The sequence below is a fragment of the Lepisosteus platostomus genome, chromosome 27 (genome assembly GCF_059453375.1).
Source record: "Lepisosteus platostomus isolate fLepPlt1 chromosome 27, fLepPlt1.hap1, whole genome shotgun sequence".
NCBI classification, from domain to species: domain Eukaryota; kingdom Metazoa; phylum Chordata; class Actinopteri; order Semionotiformes; family Lepisosteidae; genus Lepisosteus; species Lepisosteus platostomus.
Window position 1 is genome coordinate 8,950,574 of NC_142637.1, and position 8,668 is coordinate 8,959,241.

Sequence of the window (8,668 nt, forward strand, 5' to 3'; positions counted from 1 at the left end):
CTTGGTGCGACAGACAGAGAATTAAGTCTTGGCCTTGCAGTGGTGAAGCATAGTTGCCTTGCAGTGCAGAGGCAACGGGTTCAAGCTGTCCGTGTGGAGTTTGCATGTTCTCCCTGTGTTTGCATGGGTTTCCTCTGGGTGCTCTGGTTTCCTCCTACAGTCCCAAATCATAGTGGGAGTTTGAGTGGCTTCTGGGAAAACTGACCCTGGTGAGACTGTGTGTCCTGCAACAGACAGTTTTCAGCTCTTCCACATGCTGGCCTTTGACTTTTAATGACCGCATTTCATAAGTAACATCACATTCCAGACATCTCAGTAGAAAGTAAAACTTGGTAATCTTCCAATAAGGCAGCCAGTTAGTTCAATTAGGGGCCCAAAAAGTAAGGTGGGCTGAAGTGTGTGGGCCTGCAGGACCAGGTTTGGGGACCCCTGACCTATAGAACACCTCAGAGTACTGGCTCGGACCCCCGAAACGTCATCAGCAGCAGCTGCCGAGTTTGATTCTGAAGCGTCAGTTCTAATTTCTGCTTTTAAAGATCCTGTTAACTTGACACTTCGTTAACACTTACATAACTTCAGCCTTTGCTTGGAGTTCAGAGTCAGACAGAGGCTCCAGTAAGTTTCTGATCAATTGGGTGTGTTAACATAGTCCAGCACGCACACACATGCACAGACATGCACAGACATGCACAGACATGCACAGACATGCACAGACATGCACAGACATGCACACACATGCACAGACATGCATTCACACGTACGCACACAAGCTTACACACACATACATGAACAGACAGGCAAACACACGCACAAACAGGCTCATACACACTTGTTCATGCAGGCACACATGCACACATATGCACAAACATGCACAAACACACATGTCCACCTCATGAGCCCAGTCTTCTTCTGAATAACTGACCTGTGCACAAAACTTCATTGTTCCTGTTCTGATTGGGAATGTGTGTTTTCCCATCCAATCCAGCACTGCCTGGAGCTGACTCCCAGGTCACTCCATTACACAGAGAGTCCAGGACACAGCATGCTGCCCTCACAGCAACAGCGAAACATGAACATGAGGCTCTTTTTTACACAAAGGTTGGTGGGAGTGTGAAACAAGCTGTTGCCATGTTATTGAAGCCTGGCATATTTCAAGAAATGGCTGTCTTAGATTCTAGGATCACTACTACCTACCAAATGGGCTAGAAGGGCTAACAGGGATACTTTTTTTGTAGCTGTTTTATTTTCTTCTTATGGAAGCTGTACGTGGTGCAGTACTGCCTTGGACTAGGTCACTGCCCCACATACAGCACAGTGAGCTGGTCCAGGGCAATACTGCCCCACGTACAGCACAGTGAGCTGGTCCAGGGCAATACTGCCCCACGTACAGCACAGTGAGCTACTCCAGGGCAATACTGCCCCACGTACAGCACAGTGAGCTACTCCAGGGCAATACTGTCCCACGTACAGCACAGTGAGCTGCTCCAGGGCAATACTGCCCCACGTACAGCACAGTGAGCTGCTCCAGGGCAATACTGCCCCACGTACAGCACAGTGAGCTGCTCCAGGGCAATACTGCCCCACGTACAGCACAGCGAGCTACTCCAGGGCAATACTGCCCCACGTACAGCACAGTGAGCTACTCCAGGGCAATACTGCCCCACGTACAGCACAGTGAGCTGCTCCAGGGCAATACTGCCCCACGTACAGCACAGCGAGCTACTCCAGGGCAATACTGCCCCACGTACAGCACAGTGAGCTACTCCAGGGCAATACTGCCCCACGTACAGCACAGTGAGCTACTCCAGGGCAATACTGCCCCACGTACAGCACAGTGAGCTACTCCAGGGCAATACTGCCCCACGTACAGCACAGTGAGCTACTCCAGGGCAATACTGCCCCACGTACAGCACAGTGAGCTGCTCCAGGGCAATACTGCCCCACGTACAGCACAGCGAGCTACTCCAGGGCAGTACTGCCCCACGTACAGCACAGCGAGCTACTCCAGGGCAGTACTGCCCCACGTACAGCACAGCGAGCTACTCCAGGGCAATACTGCCCCACGTACAGCACAGTGAGCTACTCCAGGGCAATACTGCCCCACGTACAGCACAGTGAGCTACTCCAGGGCAATACTGCCCCACGTACAGCACAGTGAGCTGCTCCAGGGCAATACTGCCCCACGTACAGCACAGCGAGCTACTCCAGGGCAGTACTGCCCCACGTACAGCACAGCGAGCTACTCCAGGGCAGTACTGCCCCACGTACAGCACAGCGAGCTACTCCAGGGCAATACTGCCCCACGTACAGCACAGCGAGCTACTCCAGGGCAGTACTGCCCCACGTACAGCACAGCGAGCTACTCCAGGGCAATACTGCCCCACGTACAGCACAGTGAGCTACTCCAGGGCAATACTGCCCCACGTACAGCACAGTGAGCTACTCCAGGGCAATACTGCCCCATGTACACCACAGTGAGCTGGGCCTACAGATGGCAGGAGCAGATTCTGGTGCAGCTCTGTTGCCTGACCACTGGCTCGCACCTGGGGCTATTCTGAGCTCGTCTCAGTGCCCACCCCCCAACCAGGCCTTGTTACTGCCGATGGCTTTTCACAGGAAGTGCTTGAGAGTTGAGAACCAAGTGTCATCTGGTGCTTCACTTGGCGCTTTCGAAAGCGGGAAGTACTCGTTAAAAAGGCACGCAGTGATGCAAGAAACAGAAGGGATTTTGTACGTTTCAGTGCAGTTCTTCAGCTTGAACAGATCTCTCAATATTGTTGAGCCCCATCCAACCCCCCCAGAAATCAAGGCTGCCCTGTTCCTCTTGCAGAGCTTAGAAGGTTACAGTATATAGCGCCACCATCCAGGGCTGCAGGCTGAAGAAATGGCGCTTGACCTCCACACACCCCCTGCCTGTCTCCTGCCTGCTGGGCCCCTGGCAAGGAGCGGACATGCGCGCTGGGCAGCTCGCTGACCATCACTCTCTGCAGTATTGCAACGATCAAAACAGAGAATCAGAACCATTTCTGTACCCTGAACCTAATGTTCTGTCTCTTTTCAAGTATTGCCTTTAAAAGGTGACTATGACAACATTTGAAAGAGCTCATCTCACTACGGCACTCTTACAGGGCTGGCACGAGCCACATCAGAAATAAAGCCCTGTGTGTCCTTCTAGTTGGGCTCTGTGGAGTTGGTTTAAAGTCTGGTGGTCAGTAGAGTTAGGGTATCATGGTCAGTAGAGATTGGGACTGGTGTTCAGTAGGGTTAGGGTGTCGGGGTCAGTAGAGATTGGGACTGGTGTTCAGTAGGGTTAGGGTCTGGTTCAGTAGAGTTAGGGTATCGTGGTCAGTAGAGATTGGGACTGGTGGTCAGTAGGGTTAGGGTCCGGTGTTCAGTAGAGATTGGGACTGGTGTTCAATAGGGTTAAGGTCTGGTTCAGTATAGATTGGGTCTGGTGTTCAGGAGGGTTAAGCTCTGGTTCAGTAGAGATTGGGACTGGTGGTCAGTAGGGTTAGGGTCCGGTGTTCAGTAGAGATTGGGTCTGGTGTTCAGGAGGGTTAAGCTCTGGTTCAGTAGAGATTGGGACTGGTGTTCAGGAGGGTTCAGTAGAGTTAGGGTCTACAGTTCTTCTACGCAGGAGAGGCTGGGGGCATAGGGCTGTAACAAACAGGCCGAAGGGACAGTGACCTCCGCCTTGCTCTGCAGGTTTAAGGCCCATCAGAGGCGAAGTGCAGCTGAGCTGCGGTCAGGTACCAGCGCTGGCTGACCACATGGCCGTGTCTCAGCAGGAGCCTCTCAGCAAGCTCGCTCTGTGTGAACACTGCAGTTCCTCTTTTTCACTACAATATGGTTTCCTTCTGTACCGAACACCGGCAGAGCACAGGCTATTTCTGAGCAGCATCAACTGCAGCCTCCAACCACCCCCCCCTCTATCTCTCGCTCCATCTCGCGCTCCTGTTATAATGACACCAGCTCCACGTGGCCCAGATTAGAAACCTGTCCACCACAGAGCCAGGCCCTCAGCCCCTCGTATTTCCAGCCCACTGCCCCCCTTCCATCAGCCCCAGCCCCTGCTAAAAGCAGCCTGCAGCCACACGGGTCTGACACACAGGGGAGGGAGGCTTCACTTGTGGGCTGGAACATTTCCACTTAGTGTTCACAAACCTGATGAGAGCTCGCAGCTTCTGCACTGAAGCCCTCCGTCCTCAGCTCTCTCTCCCTTTCTCTCCGGGTCTCCCAGACGACGGACAGGCCCAGCCTCTCCCTCTCTCGGAGAGCGTCCTCCTCAAGTATCAGTTCCTGCACCCGACTGCCTCCCCCGGGTGTCACTGTGCACGGGCGTGGGGGGGTCGGGTCTGCTGCTGCCTGTCTGCGCCCTGACTGAGGGCTCACCCTGCAGGCGCTGTGCCCCTGGCGCCGGGGTGCTGCGTGGCTCTCTGGGCGTCGGCGGAGGAAGGGAAGATGGGTGTTTTCGTGACTGCAGTGGCGGGGAGGGTCCGACTGGCCTTGATCGGAGTGCTGATCTGCTTCACCCCCAACTCTCTGAGCCCCAGCAAGCTCCTCGGCGCAGTGCTTCTGCACTAGCAGCTACAGTGTGTCTCACTCTTCTGTGACCCTGACTGCTGTGTGTCTCACTCTTGTGTAGCAGTGACACCTGTCTGTCTCACTCTTCTGTATGTCACAGTATAGAAAATCCTCACCTCTAAAATGGCAGAGCTTGGAAAGTTCCTGACTTTTTGAGAAATGCAGCAGGAGCCGGGCCCACTGCCCCACGGCCCAGAGACACTGCCCAGAGTGTGAGGCTGTGCTCCTGTGTGCAGGCCCAGAGACACTGACCAGGGGGTGAGGCTGTGCTCCTGTGTCCCTGACTGCAGGCCCGGAGACACTGCCCAGGGTGTGAGGCTGTGCTCCTGTGTCCCTGACTGCAGGCCCGGAGACACTGCCCAGGGTGTGAGGCTGTGCTCCTGTGTCCCTGACTGCAGGCCCAGAGACACTGCCCATGGGGTGAGGCTGTGCTCCTGACTGCAGGCCTGGAGACACTGCCCAGGGGGTGAGGCTGTGCTTCTGTGCTCCTGTGTGCTGTCCCAGAGACACTGCCCAGGGGGTGAGGCTGTGCTCCTGACTGCAGGCCCAGAGACACTGCCCAGGGGGTGAGGCTGTGCTCCTGTGTCCCTGACTGCAGGCCTGGAGACACTGCCCAGGGGGTGAGGCTGTGCTCCTGACTGCAGGCCTGGAGACACTGCCCAGGGTGTGAGGGTGTCCTTCTGTGTCTCTGCAGGCCTGGAGACACTGCCCAGGGGGTGAGGCTGTGCTCCTGACTGCAGGCCTGCAGACACTGCCCAGGGTGTGAGGGTGTGCTTCTGTGTCTCTGCAGGCCTGGAGACACTGCCCAGGGTGTGAGGGTGTGCTTCTGTGTCTCTGTAGGCCTGGACAGGGGGGGCTGACTGGGCAGCAGTTTAACTGTAGTGGAAAACGGCTGAGTCCAGTGGTCATAGCGACACAGCTGCCATGGCCAGCGCCCATTGCCACAGGCACTCCGCTCTCCGAGGCTCAGAAACCACTCTGCCCGAGGCACACTGATAAAAATAGACACACAGTTAGACCTGGACACACACGCACGCGTTGCACGTGCACGCACACACACACACGCGCACGCACACACGTAGACTAATAGTTTGGCCTGACAGAGGCTGGGGGAGACGGGGGGTGATGGAAAGGCAGCGAGGAAGCAGAGCAGCGATGGGCAGGGAGAGGCTCCAGAGCTGGAAGAGGCTGCACCCATGCAGGAGGCCTCTGCGTTCCCCTGCAGTGACGCTCCGCCGCCACCAGATGGCAGTGTCGCAGAAGAAAGGCTCGGCCAGCGCCAGGTCCCGCCCCGGGTCAGACGGCAAATAATAATAATAATAATAATAATAATAATAAACTTTATTTTATATAGCGCCTTTAAAGGTGACTTCTCAAAGCGCTTTACAGGATGGACAATAACAATAAATAAGAAGACTACAACAATAATTAAGAAGATTTCACAAGATAGGACACAATTATAATTACAGCAATACAACAATAACAATAGAGGAGACCGTGGAAGGTAGTATTAAGAAGAGCAGAGGGGTGAAGAATGGAACCAGTTCAGTAAAGGCTTTTCTGAAGAAGAAGGTTTTGAGTCTGGATTTGAAGGAGTTTAGAGAAGGTGAATCTCTGATCTCCTTGGGCAGAGAGTTCCAGAGCTTGTGGGCATAGCAGGAGAAGGCCCTGTCGCCCATACAATGTAGACGGGCTTGGGGGGCAGTAACGAGAGCAGAATTAGAAGAGCGAAGGTTGCGAGGTGGGGAGTAGGGCGATAAAAGTTCAGACAGGTATTGAGGTGCCAAGCCATGCAGAGCCTTATAGGTTAGCATGAGGATTTTAAAGTCTACGCGGAATTTGACCGGAAGCCAGTGCAAGGACTCCAGGATAGGAGTAATGTGAACACTTGCACTAGACCTGGTCAGGATTCTGGCTGCTGAATTTTGGACATACTGCAGCTTGTTCAGAGTAGATTTAGATACCCCAGGGAGTAGAGCATTGCAGTAGTCAATTCGAGAGAATACAAATATGTTGATCAGCTTTTCAGCCACAGTTAATGATAGCATAGGGCGTAGTCTTGCGATATTTCTAAGGTGAAAAAAAGATGTTTTGACAGTATGCTGTACATGTGGGTCGAATGTTAAGCCAGAATCGAATATAACCCCAAGGTTTTTCAATTTTGATTGAAGCTCAAGTACAGAGCCATCTACAGACAGGGTTACAGGACTGGCTTTGCGAAGTTGATGGGGGGTACCAATAAGCATGACTTCAGTCTTGTCACAGTTAAGATGAAGGAAGTTTTGAGTCATCCAAATTTTTATGTCAGAGATGCAATTAGATAGAATAGAGACAGCCACATCAGTGTCGGGTTTGGTATGGATGTATATTTGAGTATCGTCAGCATAAAAATGAAAGCTGAGGCCATGTGATCTTAAAAGCTGACCAAGTGGGAACATGTAAATACTGAAGAGCAAGGGACCCAGTATTGAGCCCTGGGGGACACCAGACTTGACAAGACCAATTTCAGACCTGTACCCATTAAGAGAGACAAAGTGACAGCGATCAGTGAGGTAAGACTTAAACCATTTGAGGGCAGAGTCAGAAACTCAATGGCACAGTCTCGAGACGAGAAAGTAAGATGTTATGGTCAACAGGGTCAAAGGCAGCACTGAGATCAAGAAGGATGAGTATAGAAAGAGAACCAGAATCAGAAGCTATTAGAAGATCATTGGTGACTTTGACCAGGGCAGTTTCTGTGCTGTGAAGTTGGCGGAAGCCAGATTGGAGGGGTTCGAAAAGGTTGTTTGTCATGAGGTGGTTATGTAACTGAAGTGTGACAGCACGTTCTAGAGAAAGGGTAAGTTGGAGATGGGGCGAAAGTTGTTAAGATTGTCGAGAGCCATGTTTTTCAAACACGACGGCAGGGGAGACGCAGGGAAGAGGCCTCCTGACTGTCTGTCCCTGCTGACGCGCTGCTGTGCCTTCCTGGTAAACACCACGAGCTGCTGTGTGCCAGGGGCCAGCGCGCACCGGAGCTGACAGAGATAGACGCTGTACAGGACTCCCAGGCGAGGATGGGCTGGCCTTCCTGTCTCTAATTAAAACTGCTCGTTAACATGCTAACAGGCAGTTCGCAGACTCATTAGCAGGATTGGGAGACGGTTCCTAGACCTCGCGGCTCCCAGAGGAGAACAGAGTCTTTCTGAGACGCTGGGAGAGGAGGGGAGAGAGGGACTAGGAGGGAGAGCAGGAGAGGACGAGGATGGCAGGAGAGAGGGGTAAAGGCAGGTCTGCGAAGGCGTGTGTGCGTCTCCCTCTCTGCTGAGCTCCCTGCACTCCAGGCTGGCCAGGGACTCCTCTCCCACTCCCTCCAATCCCCGTCTCTCTCCTCTCCTTGTCCCCTCCCTGTGCCTGTCCCCTCCCTCCTGTGTCTCCCTCCTCTCCCTGTCTCTCTCCTCTCCCAGCCCCCTCCCTCCTCTCCCTGTCTCCTCCCTGTCTAACTCCTCTCTCCTCCCTCCCTCCTGTGTCTCCCTCCTCTCCCAGTCTCTCACCTCTCCTTGCCCCCTCCCTCCTGTGTCTCCCTCCTCTCCCTGTCTCTCTCCTCTTCCTGCCCCCTCCCTCCTGTGTCTCCCTCCTCTCCCAGTCTCTCTCCTCTCCCTGCCCCCTCCCTCCTGTGTCTCCCTCCTCTCCCAGTCTCTCTCCTCTCCCTGCCCCCTCCCTCCTGTGTCTCCCTCCTCTCCCTGTCTCTCTCCTCTCCCTGCCCCCTCCCTCATCTCCCTGTCTCCTCCCTGTCTAACTCCTCTCTCCTCCCTCCCTCCTGTGTCTCCCTCCTCTCCCTGTCTCTCTCCTCCCTCCCTCCTGTGTTTCCCTCCTCTCCCTGTCTCCCTCCTCTCCCTCCCTCCTGTATCTCGCAGGCAGGAGGCCAGTGTGTGGCGTGTCGGGGCTGGGCGCAGCAGAGGGGCGAGGAGAGGGCAGCCCAGTCCTCTGCAGGAGAGAGCTAAGGTAGGCAGGGGCAGTGTGGCAGAGAGGGGAGGGCAGTTCCCTTGTGCTTGCCAGTAGGCTCCAGACTGCAGACTGTCCTCTGGCAGCTCCCTGGCTGTGC